A 21088-nucleotide genomic window follows, 5' to 3' on the forward strand; every position below is an offset into this window, starting at 1 on the left:
TGGAGATTCTTCTGAGGGGAATTCTTCCGCTTGGTCATTTTGGATAGTCCCTGGCGTGGTGAGGACCTGCAGGGCACTTCCCCTGTGCTGTGGTGTATAACTGGAGTTGGTGGGCGGAGCCGCAGTCAGACCTGATGTCTGCCCCCAGCCCACCGCTGGGGCCACAGTCAGACTGGTGCGTGCCTTCTCTTCCCCTCTCCTAGGGGCGGGATTCACTGTGGGGTGGGGTGGCCTGTCTGGGCTACTTGCACACTGCCAGGCTTGTGATGCTGGGGATCTGGCGTCTTAGCTGGGGTGGGTAGGCAAGGTGCACAGGGGCAGGAGGGGCAGGCTTAGCTTGCTTCTCCTTAGGTGATCCACTTCAGGAGGGGCCCTGTGGCAGCAGGAGGGAGTCAGATCCGCTGCCGGGGGGTTGGCTCCGCAGAAGCGCAGAGTTGGGTGTTTGCGCAGAGCGAGCAAGTTCCCTGGCAGGAACTGGTTCTCTTTGGGATTTTGGCTGGGGGATGGGCGGGGGAGATGGCGCTGGCGAGCGCCTTTGTTCCCCACCAAACTGAGCTCTGTCGTCAGGGGGCTTAGCAGCTCTCCTTCCCTTTGTCCTCCAGCCTTCCCGCTTTCTGAGCAGAGCTGTTAACTTATGACCTCCCAGACGCTAGGTCGTGCTTGCTGTCGGAACACAGTCCGTCAGGCCCCTCCGCTTTTTGCAAGCCAGACTCGGGGGCTCTGCTTGGCCGGCGAGCCGCCCCTCCGCCCCGGCTCCCTCCCGCCAGTCCGTGGAGCGCGCACCGCCTCGCCGCCCTTCCTACCCTCTTCCGTGGGCCTCTCGTCTGCGCTTGGCTCTGGCGACTCCGTTCTGCTAATCCTCTGGCGGTTTTCTGGGTTATTTAGGCAGGTGTAGGTGGAATCTAAGTGATCAGCAGGACGCGCGGTGAGCCCAGCGTCCTCCTACGCCGCCATCTTCCTTCTCTCCCCCCATTTAGAAAGTGTTCTTAACGCTCATTTGTAGCCTCTTCTTTGGATAAAGACTTGTCCTCTTTTTCTCTAATATGGATATTAAACTCACACCTGATTGGCCTAGCACAAGTGATCCCAGTGAGCTGTGACTGTTTTTATGAAAAGGTCGTGGGGCCTCCTGACCTCCTTGACCTTCTAGAGGGTCCTCCAGTGTTTCTTCTTCAGCAGTTACCCCTTACTTGGGAAGTAGGGTACCACTCTGCCCGTATGGTCTGACTGGCAGAGACCACTTGACATCTGCTTAGCCCCTTCTGAGTGTTCCTTTGCCTGTTCTCCTACCTTGAGGTATCCCAACCACCCTCATTTCCTGGAAGAAGGCAGGATGAAACATGCCCTTAATCTGGGGTTATCATGAGGTCATAGCACCCTAGCCAGTCTGGCCATCATGATGTCACAGGACATAAAATTATCTGTACAGGCCTGTGGCAGATGGGAAAATGTGAGTGGGTGGCTACCTGCCTCATGAGATCCCACTTATGATGGCCTCAGCCTGCATAGGGGAACCCAGGAATGCAATGCCTGGATCCCTTGGGGGTGCCTGGAGCTGCTCCCATACAAGCCCTATATAAGAGTCTCAGAGGGCTGGGCATGGTTGGGCACCTGGAGCCCATGGGTATCTGCTCCAGTCTCTAATGGCCCCAGGCTGACTTATGGGGAAACAGCCACTGAACCTAGGTCTGAGCTCCTCAATCACTGTGAGGTATGCTGGGCACTTTTCTATCTGTAGCTAACCAACAGATAACCTTAGGTATGTGGGTCTTTTTCTTTTCTTTCTCTCTTTTTTTTTTTTTTTTTTTTTTGGAAAATTATCCTCCAGTGAGCAGGATTGACAGAGGAATGTGAGAAGGATGACAGACCTCAAATCAGCCAATAGCCTCATTTCACGTTGTCCCTTGGCCTGTCTACTTTGGGATCCCACCACCTCCAGGGTCCAGGTAGAAAGAGAGGAGGATCCTCTTACTGGATTTCAATTTGTATTTTCTGCACACAGGGTTTGGGGAGTAGCAAATAGATGACTGTGACTTTTGTTTCTCTCAAGCTGAATCAAAGTCTGATTTCCAATGGTTAACTCCTTGATATAAAGTTCAGGGCACTTGAGGTTCCTGGTGATGGTAAAGGATCCTCCCTGAAGGAACATGATGGAGTGAGAATGACAGGGTGACTGGTAAGAAGGACCAGGCCCCCAGGATACAGAGCTGCCTCCCTTTCTCTTGCCCTCCCTATTTTAAAAATCTATTTTCCAAATGTTATTTTTATTCCAGTATAATTGCCATAGTGTTAGTTTCACATGTACGATATAGTGATTCAGCAATTCCATAGTAACCCAGTGCTTATCATGATACATGTACTTTTAAAAAATTTTAATGCTTATTTTTGAGAGAGAGAGAGACAGACAGACAGAACATGAGTGGGGAAGAGAGAGGGAGACAAAGAATCTGAAGTAGGCTCCAGGTTCTGAGCTGTGAGCACAGAGCCCAATGCGGGGCTCCAACCCACAAACTGTGAGATCATGACCTGAGCTGAAATTGGGTGCTTAACTGACTGAGCCACCCAGGCGCCCCATGATACCTGTACTCTTAATCCCCATCACCTATTAACCATTCCTCCCACCCACCTCCCTTCCGGTAACCATCAATTTGTACTTTATACTTAAGAGTCTGTCTCTGATTTCGCTTCGCATTATATTCTAGCTCCATCCATTTGTTGCAAATGACAGATTTCATTCATTTTTATGGCTGAATGGTATTTCATTGTATGTGATATACATATATACACACCATCACCTTTATCACATCAGTTGATGAATGATTGGAGTGATTTCATAATATGGCTGTTGATAATGCTGCTATAAGCATAGGGTTACATATTTGGATCAATATTTTTATCTGTTGAATAAATACCAGTAGTGCTATTATTAGATCTTAGTGTACTTCTATTTTTTATATCTTCCACAGTGGTGCACCACTTTGCATTCCCACCAACAGGGCAAGGGGATTTCAGTTTCTCCACATCCTCATCAACATTTGTTTCTTGTATTGTTGATTTTAGCCATTCTGACAGGTGTGAGGTGATATCTTATTGTGGTTTTGACTTGCATTTCCCTGCTAAGTGTTATGCATCTCTTCATGGGTCTATTAGCTATCTGGATGTCTTCTTTGGAAAAGTGGCTATTCATGTCTTCTCCCCACTTCTTAACTGGATTATTTGGGGTTTTTTTGGTGTTAAGTTTGGTAAGTTCTTCATAGATTTTTGGATAGCCCTTTATCTGATATGTCGTTTGCAAATATCTTCTCCCTTTCTGTAGGCTGCCTTTAGTTTTCTTTATTTTTCCCCCCACTGTGCAGAAGCCTTTTGTCTTGAAGTCCCAGGAGTTCACCTTTGCTTTCATTTCCCTTGCCTTCGGCAATGTATCTGGTAAGAATTCGCTGTGGCCGAGGTCAAAGAGAATACTGCCTGTGTTCTCCTCTGGGATTTTGATCATTTCCTGTCTCACATTTAAGTGTTTCATCCATTTTCAATTTCCTGTGTGTGGTATAAGAAAGTGATCCAGTTTCATTCTTCATGTTGTTGCCCAGTTTTCCCAACACAATGTATTGAAGAGATGGTCTTTTTTTTTTCCATTGGATATTCTTTCCTGTTTTGAAGATGAGTTGACCATATAGTTGTGAGTCCATTTCTAGGTTTTCTATTCTGTTTCATTGGTCTATGTGTTTGTTTTTATGCCAGTACCATACTGTCTTGATGACTACAGCTTTGTAATATAGCTTGACATCTGGAGTCATGATGCTTCCAGTTTTGTTTTCCTTTTTCAGAATTGCTTTGGCTATTTGGGATCTTTTCTGGTTCCATACAAATTTTAGGATTGTTTCTTCTAACCCTGTGAAGAATGCTGGTGGTAATTTTATTGGGATTGCACCAAATGTCTATACTGCCCCAAACAATCTACACATCTTAACAATGTTCTTCCAATTCATTAGCATGGAATATTTTTCCATTTCCTTGTGTCCTCTTTAATTTCATGTCCTTTATAGTTTTCAGAGTACAGATCTTCTACATTTTTACTTTATAAATTTTTCGATGTTTTACTTATTCTTGAGAGAAAGACAGCATGAACAGGGGAGGGGCAGAAAGGGAGACACAGAATCCGAAGACAGGCTCCAGGGTCTGAGCTGTCAGCACAGAGCCCGACATGGGGCTTGAACCCACGAGCCATGAGATCATGACCTGAGCTGAAGTCGGACGCCCAATGGACTGAGCCACCCAGGTGCCCCTGGATCTTCTACCTCTTTAGTTAGGTTTATTCCTAGATATCTTATTATTTTTGGTGCCCTTGAAAATGGGATGGATTCCTTGATTTTTTTTTTCCTGCTGCATTATTGGTTATAGAAGTGCAACAGATTTCTGTGTGTTGATTTTATATGCTGTGACTTTGTTGAATTCATGTATCAGTTTAGCAATTTTTTGGTGGAGTCTTTCCTATTTTCTTTGTAGAGTATTATGTCATCTGCAAATAGTGAAAATTTGACTTCCTCCTTGCCAATTTGGATGTGTCTGGCTGAGGCTAAGACTTCCAGTACTATATTAAACAGTAATGGTGAGAGTGGACATCCTTATCTTGTTCCTGACTGTAGCAGAAAACTTTCAGTTTTCCCATTGAAGATATTATCAATCGTCAATAGGTCTTTCATATGTGGCCTTTATGATGTTGAAGTATGTTCCATCTATCCCTACTTTGTTGAGGGTTTTTATCAAGAATTGAGGCTATATTTTGTCAAATGATTTTTCTGCATCTATTAAGAGGATCATTTGGTTCTTACCCTTCTATTAACGTGGTGTATCATGTTGATTGACTTGCAGAACCACCCCTGCAACCCAGGAATAAATCCCACTTGATTGTGGTGAAGAATTCTGTTAATGTACTATTGAATTCAATTCGCTAATACTTCATTGATAATTTTTACATCCATGTTCATCAGGGATATTGTCCTGTAATTCTCCTTTTTAGTGGGGTCTTTGGTTTTGGAATCAAGGTAATGCTGTCCTCATAGGAAGAGTCGAAGGACAACTTCTAAACTCAATCTTTTTTGAAACAGTTTAAGAATAGGTTTTAACTCTTCTTTAAATGTCTGCTGGAATTCCCCTGGGAAGCCATCTGGCCCAGGACTCTTGTTTGTTGGGAGATTTTTGATTACTGATTCAATTTCTTTGCTGGTTATGGGTCTGTTTAAAATTTTCTATTTCTTCTCGGTGCATTTTTTGTAGTTGTGAACTTCTAGGAATTTGTCCATTTCTTCCAGATTGCCCAGTTTGTTGGCATGTTTCATAGTATTCTCTTACTGTTTGTATTTCTGTGGTGTTTGTTGTGATCTCCCCTCTTTCATTCATGATTTTTATCTATTTAGGTCCTTTCTCTTTTCTTTTTGGTAAGTTTGGCTGGGGTTTTATCAATTTTGTTAATTCTCTCAAAGAACCAGCTCTTAGTTTCATTGATCATTTGTTTCTATATCATTTATTTCTGCTCTAGTCTTCATTTTCCTTCTGGCGTGAGGCTTTATTTACTGGTCCTTTTCTAGCTTTCTTAGGTGTAAGGTTAGGTTGTGTGTTTGAGACCCTTCTTGCTTCTCAAGATAGGCCTGTATTACCATATGCTTCCCTCTTAGGACTGCCTTTGCTGCATCCTAAACCATCCTCTCACTTTTAATCTGCAGTTGTCTTTAGGTCCGAAATGAGTCTCTTGTAGGCAACACGTAGATGGATTTTTTTTTTTAATTCATTCTGCCACTCTGTCTTTTGATTGGAGTGTTTCGTCCATTTAAATTCAAAGTAATTATTGATATTCCCATTTTGTGTTTTGTAGTGTTTCTCTGATCCTTTCTTGCTCTTTCGTGGTTAGCTCTCTAGTGATATACTTGGATTTCTTTCTCTTCTTTGCATATCTATTACTAGGTTTTGATTTGTGGTTATTAGGTTTGTATGTAACCTCTGCAATAGCAGTCTATATTAAGTTGATGGTTGCCTGTGTTTGAACCCATTCTTCACTCCTCTCCCCTCCACATTTTAGGTATCTGGTGTCATATCTTATTACATGAATGCCTTGAATTATTTTTTACAGAAATACTTACTTTTACTGTTTTTTTGTTTGTTTGTTTTACTTTTCATACTGACTTACGGTCTTTCCTTTCCACTTAAAGTCCCCTTTAATATTTCTTGTAGGGCTGGTTTAGTGGTCATGAACTCCTTTGACTTCTGTTTGCTTGAGAACTCCATCTTTCATTCTATTCTGAATGATAGACTTTCTGGATAGTTTTCTTGGCTGCAAATTTTTTTCCTTTCAGCACTTTGAATATATCCTGTTACTCCCTTCTGGCCTGCAAAATTTCTGTTGAAAAATCTCATGATAGCCTTATGGAGTTTTCCTTATATGTAACAGTCTTCTTTGCTCATGCTGCTTTTGAAATGTTTTATTACTTTTTGCCATTTTAATTACCGTGTATTGGTGTGGACCTCCTAGGGTTGATTTTTTTTTTTTTGCAGGGGGAGGGAGGGAGGGGTGATCTCTATGCCTCTTGGATCTGGATAGGTTTCTTTCCAGAGATTAGGGAAGTTTTCAGTGACTATTTCTTGAAAATTTCGCCTCCCTTTCTTTTTTCAGGGATTCCTTAATGTGTATGTTATGCTTGATGGAACCACGGAGTTCTCGAAGACTATTCTCATTTTGAATACTTTTTTTTTCCTCTCATTGGCTCAGCTTGATTTCTTTTCATTACTCTATTTTCCAGGTGGTCATTAATTCATTTCTCTGCTTCTAGCCTGCTATGTATTGAATGTGTTTTAAATTTCATTTATTGTGTTAATCAGACTAGCTTTTAAAATCTCTTTGTGAAGAGTCTCACTAGTGTCCTTCACTCTTTTCTCAAGTCCAGTGAGTATCCTTATGGTCATTACTTTAAATTTGCTATCAGGCATATTACCTATGCTGGTAATATAGGTCTCTTGCTATCATTTTGTCCGGTTCTTTCATTTGGGACATATTCCTTTTTCTCATTTTACTTGCGTGTCTTTTTTTGTGTTAGGAAAGTCAGCTGTGTCTCCTGCTGTCAAAGGTGATGGTCTTATGAAGAGGTACTGTAGTGCCCTGCAGTTCAGTGTCCCCTGTTTCCCCAGGACCTGGTGCTGTAGGGAGTGTCTCCTCTATGTTGTGTATGTTCTGTTGTTGGGTCCTGGCCTCTTTTTCCTTCAGTGCAATTGTTTACAGAGGATCTCTCTGCCTGTTGTGGGCAGTGTTTAGCTCCCAGCCAGATGGGGTACATTGAATAATGTGCGTGCTGGTTTGCTTGTGAAATGTGACCTGCCAGAACCAAGGCCCTACAAAAGGTGCAGGTGCAGAGACCTGGTGCTGGCAAGATTTGCACCAGTCTTTTGGGGGATGGGGCACACATTGCCAGGACTGAGGTATGTGTGACTGACTGGAATGGGAAGATCTGCCAAAGCACAGGGTGGGTACAGCTTAAGTAGCAACTTAAGTAGCGAGTGTTGGTGCCCTGTTGGTTCCTCTAGCTGGCTCTGTGTGCAGAGTGGGGAAGTGGTGTCTGCCTCTCCAGGCCTCACACTGATAGGAGTAAATCACCCTCCCTCCTGTCTGCCGTTTGGGTTTTTCAAATTGCTGCTTCCATGCTCTATTTCCCAGGCCGTTTGTCCTGCTGTCTCTTTAAGGGAGGAGACTCTGCTTCCTGATGCTCTCAGAGCCAAGCCAGCTGATTTTTAAAATTCTAGGCTTTAAGTCCTGCTGGTTCTAAGAATTCATTAGGTTAAGCCCGTCTCACTTTCAAAGCCAAATGATCTGGGGATTCATCTTCCTTATACAGGCTTGCTGGTGTGATACTGTTTTTCACCCTTCTGTGTCACTGGCTCCCTCTCCATTGGAGATGGCCATGGTCCTTTGGCTCCCAAACCCATGTCTACCCTTCTCTACCCTTGTTGTGGTCTCTTCTCTACCTGTAGTTGTGGAGTTTGTTCTGCCAGTCTTCAGGTCACTTTTCAGGTAATTTACACTGATGTGAGTGTTACCTAGTTCTATTTATGGGACGAGGTGAGCTTAGAGTTCTCCTATTTTGCCATCCACACACACAGCACCCCACTATCCCTATCTTTTTTTTGTTTTGTTTTTAGATCCTCTCCAAGCCCTGGCTACAAGGCAAAATCAGAAGATGATTTATTTACATATCCACTGTCTATTGGATTTGGGGAAGAGAAGTTGGGATCTCTCATTTTTCCAAATAGATTCCAGTGCAGGATGTGGATCATACCAGGGGAGATGGACTATGCTGCTGGGGTATGGGGGCTCCTGAGAGAAAGGCAGGAAAGGGCATGGTCATGACCATGCAGGGGTTTGGGATCAGGCCTTTCCTGATGGTACCTGTGGATGTTCCACCTAGATCACATTTGGGGTAATGACCGCACTCTCCAAATGGAAGGTGGGTGATGGACTGGAGCTGGTACCTTGAGATGGGAGACAGCTGCATTTGTAGGGAAGACCTGAGAGAGGGATAAAGGCACATAGAGAGCTCTTGAAGGCACTACTTACCTTCTCCCTGAATCTTTGCCTAAGGCCTGGCCACTCCTGTGGGCCATATCCACTCTGAACAAGTCCAGGGGAAGAGTCCTTCAAGGCCAATGCTTTATTTGGCAGGTTAATACATCTTCATGAAACTAAGTTATTAAAAACAAACAAAAAGAAACTTTTATGAATGTTCACAAACCCTTAGCCTTCTGGGAATTAAAAAGAGAGCGGTGGGAATATATCCTTGTGTAGATTAGTTTGAATTTATTTTTTTAATGTTTTATTTTTGACAGAGCACGAGTGGGGGAGGGGCAGAGAGAGAGGGAGACACGGAAACCAAAGCAGGCCCCAGGCTCTGAGCTGTCAGCACAGAGCCCAACGTGGGCTCAAACTCATGGACCATGAGATTGTGACCTGAGGCAAAGTCAGAAGCTCCACTGACTGAGCCACCCAGGCGCCCCAGATTAGTTTGAATTTAAAGCCAGAGATGAACATTTTGAATTTGTGACTTAAACTCCATCAGCTTCCATCTTCATCAGCTTCTTCCTTAGTTGTCTTCCTCAGGTAACCAAAGTCAGCCTTGTCCCTGCTTCCTGTCAAGTGCCTGGTTTTCTGTCCGGTAGACCTCTTGGTACAATAATGGCCTACAGCCCTGGACAAAGCTTTGGTGACCAACTGGCTATATTTCCTCCCAGGGTGTCAATCCTGTGAAATCAGTCTGATTTGCAATACTTCACTAGAAAACAAAGCCAATATTATTTAAGGGCACCAAATTCTCCAAGTCCCAACAAGTAAAATATCCAATGCTGACTTCTAAAATCAGCAGGCACACAACTCCCTACAAGCAGAATCAGTGGGAAATGACATAGGGTGGAATCAGTAGGACTTGAAAGCTTCTCTGACCACAGCAGTCTATTTATCAAGCATGTAGGGAAAGCATGAGCACAGGAGGTAGGACAAGAACCTCATCAGGACTTAAATGGAATATTGGAGATGCAGAATAGAGTGAGGGAGTCCACAGATCACAGCAGGCCCACAGTCCCCTTAACATCAGGAATGTTGCAGGACCAGCCTAGGAAGGTGTCAGGAGCAGCATGTAGCAGCTTTGTGTGCTGGGGCCTCACTGCTGAGAGTCTGTCTCCAGCTCTGAGAAGTGCAGCTGGGTCAAGAAGGTTACCACCTGCTCTGCCAATGAGGGTAGTAATAACACCACCCACCAGGCATGTCTTGAGTATCAAATGCATTCGTATTTGTAAGGTACAGAGGACTGTGCATGGCACATATTTCTCAGTTGGGAAAATGCTTGTGTAATGAGATAAAAGACAAGTGACTTCTCGTCAACACACAGGAAGCTGCCTCCCTGGTACGTGCCTCCTTTTCATTCCTGAGTTTTCCCTGTGATACATCTCTTGGCAGCAACTAGGCTGTATGCAGAGCTCATAGAGCTGGCACTTACTCTGATTTTTCTGGAATTTGAGAGTCAGGAGTTCCTGAGTATAGAAATGTGTTTGCTGTCGGCATCTGGCTGGCTGTTGCAGGTGGAAGCCCAGTCACTAGTAAAAGTCTTGGATGTGATAGACCTGTCCCGTGCACAGAATAGCTGGTCAGCCTACAGTTAAGACAATTCCCTCTAGAACCAGTGTTGTGCCCTGGGAGTGAGCCTCAGTTCCAGGGAGAAGGTCTGAGAGGAGTCTCAATGCTCCCAGGTGCTCTGATCTGTGCCCATCTTTTGTTCCCCTGAGTACGAGCATTTTGCATTGCAAAGGAAGAGAACTTCTATCTCATCCACCTGACTGAATCAGGCCAATCCATGAATCCTGTGGTTAAGGACTCAGGACTTGGGATACATCTCCTAAATCATTTACCCTGAACTAGGTTTTGACTGGGCTCCTGGGAGAGGGTGTGTCTGATCACAAATAGGGCAGTGATTGCAGTGTTCACGGGCTCCACTCTCCAGATTGCAAAATGAGCGGTTATGGTGTTGGTAGAAATGCACACCCTGATACCTGAAGTCTCTATTTCCCTGAGATTTCCAGGATTTTGACTCTATGATCTATGATCTGAAAGCTGCTATGATGGATACGCAGTTTCTGTGCAGGAAGACCGAAGACAGGGAGAAGGACGATGGGTCCCAAGGCATCAGAAAGCTGTTTTCTTCCTGCCCCTTGGTTTCTATGTTTATGTTCCCCACTCCCCAAGCCCCAGACAAAACCAAGAATTAGATGTCGTCTTGTTCAATTATGCATCTTACTTTCATTCTGTTGGGTTTGGGGCCATGACCTCCCTTGTCAAGTGCAGTGGGGTTCAATGTTCAAATTGTCTTAAAGTCAGGGTCAGAATAGTCATCAGAGTGGCTGACTGCCTCTCGGGTGGGGTCTGCTGGGGAAGAGGCAGGAAATAGGTATGGAGATACCATGGACAGCTAAGGGGGCAGGGGTCTCCTCAGGGACCTTAGGATGTCCCATGTAGGTCACATGGGAGGGCCCACAGCATCTCCTCATAAGGAACAATTCCTGAATTCTTTTTATCCCTCACTCACAGCTTCAACTTAAGCAGAAACATTGAAATCCTAGAACATAAATACTTAGTATGAACTAGTCTTTCTACAGTAGAACTAAAAACTCCTGGTATGAAAGGCCACCCCCATAAACAGCCATAGCATTCTGATGGGGACCCTGCTTACATGGTCCCTGGTATGTGGACCAAAATCTTTGAAACTTTCCAGGACAGCAGTTTCTTTCTTCCATGTCTGTCTACTGGATAGATCAGATCAGGCTGATGTCCCTCCATTATCCATACTCCAGGCACAGTAATCTTCTGCACTATCTTTAGTATAGGGAGCTGGCTTTTGCTCAGCAGCTCTGCTTCTTCTGTTTTAGTTGCACATCACCGATCAGGGCCATTCATCAAGCTGGCTCTTCCCCCTGACTGAGGTGTCTATCACCCTGTGCATAGAGGCCATCCAGACTGTGACCCCTTATAGGATGTCCCCGCCCCCCCCCCCCCCCCCCCCCAGTCTGTCATTGATCTCAACCCACACTTAGGAAATTCCAATGCAATTCCTGGTCCCCACCCCTTCCCCTGAGACCTGTGGGAGGTACCAGATGCCACTAGGGGGCACTAGGGACACCAAAGGGCTGGTGGAGGGTCTATAGTGAGGGAGGCAAGGCTCCTCTAGCAAGGCACCCTGTAGTCTGGGTGAGGCTTCCTCTCAGCACAAAAGAAGTGGTCAAGTCCACTTCTCCCACTGCTCTGCAAGGTCAGTGATCTCTTGGATTATGTCTCTATGTGAATTCAAATGCAGAACAGCTTCTCATCCCTGATGCTACAGTGGACTTCTTTTCAAAGTGTTTCAGGGCTGTTATGTTGTGCTGGGGTGCGGGGATTTGTATTTTTCAAAAGACTCTGAGTGATGCAGTAAGGGTGGAGATCAACTCCCTAGAGGAACATTATGTACATTGTCATAAGCTGCACCTGAGAGCAGGGCCTTCCTGGCACCTTCCTACCTCACTGTGCTCAAGATGGGCAGGGACTTCAAGAACTGATCACACCTAGGCTGTAGATTAGAATTAGTGTATCTGGCAAGGCTATCCCAGTGCTGGTGAGGGTCCTTTCCTCAATGAGTCTGTGATAATCCAGCTGGGGCCCAAATATCAGCAGTTCTGAAAGTCCCAAGTGATTCTAATGTACAATCAAGGTAGCAAGGCTCAGCTGCAAGATGGTTCAAAATGGCCAGGTTTTTACTTCTTTTCTTTTTTTGAGAGACTAAAGAGGTTTGTAAGAATCAGAGCATTTTGGGAAAGAGGATGAGGGCCATACCTAGAAACTCTTCTTGAGATTTATGCTGGAGGGGTGTGTGGATTTGATGAGAATGTGTGTTTTTAGAGGTCTCTAAGGACATGAGGAAATGCTTGTGTCTAGCTTTAAAGCTTATGGCATATGATCACTGTAAAGGAAATTGTGTGTCTTGCCAATGTAAAATAACATTTTTAGTAAAATTATAACAACTTGAGCTAAAATCTGCCCGGGTAAATCCATTTAAGTTCTTGGCTGAATACTTGAATACAAGGGGGCACTGTGTTAGTATCTTACGGGCAAAGCACTTAAAGTGAATGAATATATTAGATTTTCCTGGAGGAAGGTCTTTACAGGTCAGAACTGTGGGTGCCCGGGTGAGCCCAGGACAGTTTATCAAGTGCCATGGAAGTGACTGGAAGTGTTTGGAGAGATCAAGTCACCTCATATTCCTGGATGGCAGAAGGAAAATCCTATTTCAATAGAGACTAAAGGTCAGCGGTATAAGGGGGGCAGAGAATAAAACTGATTTGGGTTAAAATTGCCTCAAACATTGTCTCAGTGTGTGATGAAAAGCTGAGTGTAGGTGAGATGAGGCTGGGGTCAGGGGATTCAGACTCACAGAGGGACCACTTTTGTGCTGAGAGGGAGCCTCACCCAGACTAGAGGGTGCCTTGCTAAAGGAGTCTTGCCTCCCTCACTATAGACCCTCCAGCCCTTTGGTGTCCCTAGTGCCCCCTGGTGGCATCTGGTACCTCCCACAGGTCTCAGGGGAAGGGGTGGGGACCAGGTGGCCTTGACTGCAGGGTCATCCAGGTGCAAACCTGGGTCAGAGTAGCATCATGTTGATTCCTGCTTCCTTGGATTCTTCTTGAAATCTGAGGGCAGCCAGTTGTGTCTAGAGACCTCTAGGTGGGTGGTGGGTCAGGGAAGGGTACCAGCCTACAGCTACTGTAGGTACAAGACCTATCTATGAGCCAAGATAGAATACAGGTCCTGGTGAACCTAGGGTTGATGCTTCCTTTCTGTGCCCTGGAAGAAAAATCTTTGAACAGCTTGGTGGGACAAGTACTTGGAGCCCAGGACTAGTTGGGTTCAGCCAGCAATGCTTCCACTTGTTCAGAGATCCTTCCAGGGGGACAAGCTGAGACATGGTGACTAGACTCCAGTCCCCCCACATGTATCTGAGCCCATGATGATTGCTGACTAATCTGTAGGGGGCTTGCCCACTCCATGGGTCCTAGCAGAGTCCCTCTCTGGGCTTTGACACACAAGACAGAGGGTCCAAGTCCCTGAGTATGTTCCTTTTCATATCCTGGCCATTCACAGGTGTCCTCTGATGACCACTAGGCCAGCTCAGTTTTCCTGCAGTTTATGTTCTGCATAGGAAAGCAATATTTTTCAAAAGACTGAATCCTAGTTGATTATGATCTTCTTAGTAATAGAGTGATGAATTGTTAATGGCAGCTTTTCAAGAGAATGATTCAGGTAAGTTGGGATCTAAACTGGGAGGGGAAAAAATTCACTTCTCAGCAGAATTGGAGAAACAGATGCAAGACACAGTGACCCAACATATCCAACATACAGGTGTGCATACACATAGCACAGAAACAGTCTAATGAGTCAGAGTATTTAAGAAACCTCAGCTCAATGTCAATGAGAGGATTAGGCACTCTACTGGTAAATGAATGGTCGATGCTGCCCTGCTGGAAAATGCAGAAGGCGGGATGGAAGAGCTATCCTCTTGGAATGTGCAAGTTACTCCTTGAAGGTTCACGAGGCTCTGAGCACTAAGAATGAATGAGATACCAGCCAGAGAAGGGTGACTGATCTCCAGGCCCCAGAAAGCTGAGCCCCCTCCCAGCTCCTCGGCTTCCCAGTCTCTCTCCTCTAATCACGGCCACCAAGGAGAAGGAGATAAAGCTTGTCTTGTTTCCATTGTAGATTCTATCTCATGACACTGGCCTTGGGGAAGGAAGAGTTCATGGCTACAGGGGACTGTGCTAATATCTTGTCTCTCCAATGGAATCAAGATATTCTAGAGAATCTCAAATCCTCCAGATCTGGTTCACAGGAGAATTTTAGTTCTGCTCCTGGGGAGAGCTGGCAGCTTCATTTGGATATAAACTCAGGAGATGGACGTGTTGGTGACTAGGGAAGACTCAGGCCCTGGGTGCCTGACTGGGTCCTGGAGATCCTCATCACCTATCACATACTGGGTCCCCTGAGCCTCTGAGGGGCCCTGGTCATATTTAAAGTTCAAAGAACAGAGCGAAGTAGGAGTCAGGGCCAGAGTGGCCTCAGCTACGGCAGCTTCTGCAGCTATGAAGACTGCAGTCCATGAATGTGACCCATCCCACTTGCTTGGGGAACTTGGCAAAGGCAGCCGATTTCAAAGTTGGAATCGGGAGTCTGAGTACATTGCAGGTGATGCAGACTTCATGACCTTGCTGTTTCCACTTGGCAATCAGGTGTCCCCTGTCCAGCCTTCTCTTAGGCAGTGTTCATTGAGTTGTCTGCTGATGGCCTTCCAGGTGTGACAGAACTCTGGGAGGTAGTGAAATTTCTGGCCATGGACCTTGAACATGGGCCAAAGAGATCCCACTTGCCTCTTGCCTGAGGTTCTGGATCCACATGCCTCTTCAGACTCAAGTCACCCAGTGTCAGCTCATCAGCCCCCAGCCATGTGAGGGTTGGTAGTTTCCAGGCTGCTCCCCGCTTTCCACAGGGAAGCCACTTGCATGGGGCTGAGCTTAGAGGTCCTAGAATGTAACTGAAGCCATCAGCCTCCCTTCTGAGAGCTGTCTCTGCAGCTCTGTGTCCTGGTGGATTTCCAGGGCTGCCTGTGGATGGAGTGGACCCAACTCGACCACTGCCCCTGTTGATTCTAGGATCAGTGCCTTTGTCCTCCTCTGCCAGTCCTTGCACACCTGCACCTGAGCTGGGCTTTGACTGGAAGACTGGGAGATGGTGTGCTGTGGACCAGAGGGAAGATGGGTGAGTCTAGATTCACGTGTTCAAATAACTTTCGAGAAAACCATTCACAAACCTGGATGGAAACTCAATGTCTATATATTGGACCACATTTTGAAAGTATTCCCAAAGCTTCTTGATAGCCTAGCCTCTTTGGCCAAAGAAGTAACCTATTTTCTCTAATATGGATAGATTTGGTCTAACATGGGTGATCCCAGTGACATATCTGCAGTTGTCTTTAAGGATGGGTCCTGTGCACTTCATTGGGCAGTGCCCCTTCCAGAAGTTCCTCTAGGGTTTAGTATTCAATAGGTGCCACCTGACTGGGGAGGTGGGGTACCACTCTGTCCATATGGTCTGTCTGGCAAAGCCTGGTTGGCATCGGCTCAGCCCAGTGAGTGCTCCTTTGTCAGGTCCACTTCCTGGGCATATCTCACACACCCTGGTAGGTTTCTAGAGGAATGTGAATGAACTCTGGCTCATCCTGAAACACAGCACCATGGCGAACCTTTGATACTGTGAGTACATTCCATACTATCACATGATGCAGAAATGTCCCTGGGGTCCAGTGGCAGATAGGAAAAAAGTGGTTCAGTGGGTATCTGGATTTTAAACCTCACCTCAGGATGTCCCAAACTTGCATAGGGGGTCCTCAGGGATGCGGGGCCTGGATTCCCTGGTGGTGCCTGGGGCTGAGGCTTCTATACAGTCTCTGCAGAAGAGTTTCAGAATGCTAGCCATATTTGGGTACCTAGAGTCTACGGGCATCTGTTTCAGCCTCAGCCTCTTTTCAATACCCCTAGCAAGCCTGGAACCTGACTCCCTGGGAAACAGCCACTAAGCCTCAATCTGGGCTCCCCTATCAGGGTGAGGTACACTGAGCAATTTTCTTATCTTCTGGCTTCCTCAGAATTAGTGCCTCAGTTGGTCCCAATCTACTTGGACTTCTTGGTCCAAGTAATCTGAAGTTCCATATACAGAGGGCAAGGAGAGATGGAGAAAAGAGGCAGACCACTCCAGATAGTAGGTAGCAGGTTTAATAAACAAGGGAACATATATGAGAGGCTTGTTTTAGGTGGCCACAAAACAAGTAGATCTCTGCACCCACCTGACAAATGTTTAAAGTTTATAGAGAGGTTTTAACTTGGTTCAGGCATGTATGCCATTTAATTGTTCTCAACACCTTATACTCTCAAAAGTTATGTCCTTGGAACAGCCCCCACAGTGGAGACACTAAGCAGGGTGTACATTCCAAGGACAAGGGAGGAGGTGAGAAGGCTTTGACTACCTAGGTACTGGTGGAGGGTCAACCAGGGGCCACTCCTCTTGATCCTCTCCCCCAACATCTTCCCAGCCAGAAGACCCAGCAAACTTTTTTTGGATGGAATTGTTCAACTCCCTGGCAGACCATGGACCCTTTTCCATGGGTTTCTTGTCCACGTTGTGCTTCTCAAAGGAGCTAGACCACCAATTTCCTCTTTTCTCTCTTGGTTCAGCTCTGGGTCTAGTCTAGCTCCCATTCCTGACATCTGTCCCATGCCAGTCCCAAGGCATGTTGGTCACAGAGGGCACATTATCTTCAATGAGTTTGAAAATCTGTCAACCTCTGGAAGTTTCTTTTCCAGCTCCTCTTTATCCTTCATCTTGACTTTTTTTTTTCTCTTGGGGCTAGGATCCTGCCTTAGGTAGTAAAGGGTCTCTGAGCTCGCTGAGTGTCACCTGTGTTCATTGTGCATTGGGTCTCTGTGGTGGGCCAGTCTGCCTTGCTGTGGAGGAGGCAGGGGATGTCTGTATGAGCACTCTCCTCTGGGTCCATCATGTGGCCCAGTGGGACCAGCTCATTCCTGTTTTAAGTGTGGCTCCTAAAGAGCATGTGGTAAACACTGGATCCCGGAGGTGTTTTAAATCTTCTGTTCAGGATCCTCACCTTTGTGCATTTCCCCATGTGGATTTTCCATCAGTTCTTCCTGCTCTTTCACTTTCCTGGAAGTCCTAGCTCAGACCATCAGAAGCAAAGCAAAATACAATGTTTTCACAAAATTGTGAAATCAGTCTCCTTCACAGTACTTCACTTCACCACAGAACAAAGCCAATATTATTGAAAGGCACCAAATTATCCAAGTCCCAACACGAAAAATCTCCTATGCTGATGTGTGTTTAAGATCAACAGGCACACAACTCACTACAAACAGAATCGGTGGGAAATGACAGAGGGTGGAATCAGTAGGGGACTTGAAAGCATCTCTGATAAATAGACTGCTGTGGTCAAGCATGTAGGGAAAGCATGAGCACAGGAGGTAGGACAAGAACCTCATCAGGACCTAAGGGGAATGTTAGAGATGCAGAATAGAGTGAGGGAGCCCACAGATCAGAGCAGACCCACAGTCCCCTTAACATCAGGAATGTTGCAGGACCAGCCCAGGAAGGTGTCAGGAGCAGCATGTAGCAGCTTTGTGTGCTGGGGCCTCACTGCTGAGAGTCTGTCTCCAGCTCTGAGAAGTGCAGCTGTGTCAAGGTGGCTAACACCTGCTCTGCCAATGAGGGTAGTAATAGCATCGTCCACCAGGCATGTCTCAAGGATCAAAAACATCCATATTTGTAAAATACAGAACTGTGCACAGCACATATTTCTTAGATGTAAAAATGTGTAATAAGATAATCCAGCTGTCTTTCCATAAAGCCACAGGAAGCTGCCTCCCTGGACTTCCTTCCATTTTTTAGTTTTCCCTGTGATGCAGCCCTGCTGCTGCCTGGAGATGCATTTAGGGCCCTTCGAGCCCACACTCTGATTTTCTGGAATTTAGGGAGTCAGGAGTTCCCTAGTGTAGGAATGTGTTTGTCCTCTGTCCTTTTGTGTTGGCTGTCTCTGTTGCAGGTGGAGACCCAGCTGCTAGTAAAGGGCTTGGATGTGATTGAGTTCGACCCATCTCACATGCAGGCAGAATGGTCAGCCCGCAGTAGGATGATTCCCTTCAGAACCTGTGTCTGCCCCAGGGGTGAGTCCTGGGCATCAAGACCTCAGTTCCAGGAAGAAGGTTTGCGGGTGGTGGGGGGTGTCTCAGCACTCCCACGTGCCCTGATCTGGACCCATCCCTGAGTCTTGGTATCTTGTACTGCAAAGGAGGATTTTTATCTCACCCACCTGAGTCAGGCCAATTCATGAGTCCAATGTGGTTAACTTAAGGACTCAGGACTTGAGTGACATCTCCTAAATCACTCGCCCAATCCAATACTAGTTTATGAGGTCCTATAACAGAGAGGGTGTGTCTGACCACAATGAAGGCAGTGATCGCAGAGCAATATTGAGCGTTATGTGTTAACTGCAAAAGTTCTTGAGGCAAAAGCGTGCTCGATGTATTCAGGAAGACATTGCCTTGGAAACTTTGCTCCTTCTGTGTTAGCTGTTCATCACCAACAAATGCCAGTCATTGAGCTGGCTCCTCTGACTCAGGTGTCAGACACCTGTGCATAGAGGCTTTCTCAGAGGACACCCTCCTAGGCACTGCCCCCTCGTTCTGTCCTGGGCCAACTCTTAGTAAATCCCAGTGCAGCCCCTTGGCCAAGTACACCTCTCCCACTGGTCTCCAAGCTCAGTCAGATCATGGATCATGTCTGTAAGTGAAATCAGATGTAGAATGGTTTCTCAGCCCTGATGCCACAGTGGACTTCTTTCTTAAAAGTCCATCCCAGTGTTTCAGACTTAATTATTTTGGGCCTGAGGCCCAGGGATACGTGTTTGTAAAAAGTGTCTGAGTGATCCAACACAGTCTGGGTAGAGATCTCCTTTAGAGGAACATACCTTCTCATGAGCTACACCTGATCCAGGGGCCTCCTTGGTCTTTCCCACCCCACTGTGCTGCAGGAAGGATCAGGGAATTTAGTAACTGAGTCCCACCCAGGCAGTAGACTAGAACTGCCTGGAGAGGCTTTCACAGTGGTGATGGGGTCCCTTTGCAAGTGATTCTGATGTGATGATCCAGGAAGGATCCATAGTGTCAGTGCTAAAGGTCTCAGGTGTTTTTTTAAAAAAAAATTTTAACGTTTATTTTTGAGACAGAGACAGAGCATGAACAGGGGAGGGGCAGAAAGAGAGGGAGACACAGAATCGGAAGCAGGCTCCAGGCTCTGAGCCATCAGCCCAGAGCCCGACATAGGGCTCAAACTCACGGACCGCAAGATGGTGACCTGAGCTGAAGTCGGACGCTTAACCTACTGAGCCACCCAGGCGCCCCAAGTCTCAGGTGGTTTTAATCCACAATCGGGATGGAAAAGCTCAGCTTTAAAAGGGTTCAAATGGTCAGGTTTTTCTGTTTTTGTTTTTCTTGAGAAGTTGAAGAGTTTTATGAGAATCCCTGTGACTTGGGGCAGAGGACTAGGGCCTGACCTAGGAACTCTTGAGACTGAGACTGAGATGCCCCACCGGGGGTGGGGGGAGGGGCTCAGACAGGTGGCTGCTCTCAAGTCCCAGCAGATCTTCCTGCACCCATTCCAGTCACTTATCTGTGAATAAACTGCCTACCTCATCAGTTCCTAACAGAATCCCTCTGTCTGGCCTTAGACACACTAGACAGAGGCTCCTGTCCCCAAGAATGTTCATTTTTTTTAAATGTTGCCATTCATAGGCACCCTCTAGCAACTCTGTTCTCTCAAAGCTTATAATCCTCATGGAGCATTTGTCAAAGGACTACAAATCTTTTCTTTTCCCAAAGGATTGCAATTCTAATTATTTTCTAATTTTTTTTTTTTTGGTAATAGAAATGTGATTGTGTATAATAAAGTTTTTCAAAAGAAAGACTAGCTAAGTCAAGATTTTCTACAAAAACACTCATTTTGATAGGTTTCTCCCAGAAAATGTACAGAAATAGGTGTAAGAGATGGTGAATTTGCAATATAAGAGATACAAATACTTATAATATTATCCCAAAGCTTCTGCTGCTTCTAGAAATTTCAGTTCCAATTTGAAATGGTTTTGAGGATCAATAATGTTAAAGGAAGATGCTGCTTCTGCTAGAAAATGCTGAAGGCAGGATTGAAGCCTCTCCTCTCTGAATGTACAAGTTGGTCACTGGGCCTCTGAGCACTAATAATAAGAGAGTGGGGAGGGAGGGATGGGCATATCTCCAGGCACCTGGAATCTGAGCTCCCTCTCTGTCCCTTGGCCTCTATATTTTTTTCTCAGTATAATTCTGGGTCCCACCCAAGCCACTGACACCAGGATGAAAAGTGATGAGGGCCATTTCTTACAATTTCACATGATATTTTCATGACCTCGGGTTGTGGAAGGGAAGGAATCATGTGCCTAGGAACTGTGATTTTTCAACTGTCTCAAGTGCAGACAGCATCACATTTAAATGGTCTTTAAGTTCAAGACCTGATTCAGAGTCAGGAGAGGTCCACATCTTCTGCTGGGGCATGAGGTCTGCCAGCACAAGTATGGGAAATGAATGCAGAGATGACCAGGCAGGACCCAAAGTTCATGAAACCCATCTTAGTACTTGGATGTCTTCAATATATTTCACTTGTCAGGGGACTCGGAGCTTGACATTGGAATGTGGATGGGCTTGGAGCTGGTCCTGGGAAGGAGAAGGTCATGTGCACAGGAAATTGCTGAGTGGAACAGACCCCTTCAGGGCTGGCTTAAATGGCCCACCCTCTTCCTGGATCACTGCCTCTGAACTTGCCTTCCACAGGGGCCATGAGGTCCTCAGCACCATTGCTTTGGGCCCCAGTTATAGAAGGACAAACTCT

The sequence above is a fragment of the Puma concolor genome, chromosome A1 (genome assembly GCF_028749965.1).
Source record: "Puma concolor isolate L17-30 chromosome A1, mPumCon1.1.hap2, whole genome shotgun sequence".
In the NCBI taxonomy this organism is placed as follows: Eukaryota; Metazoa; Chordata; class Mammalia; order Carnivora; family Felidae; genus Puma; species Puma concolor.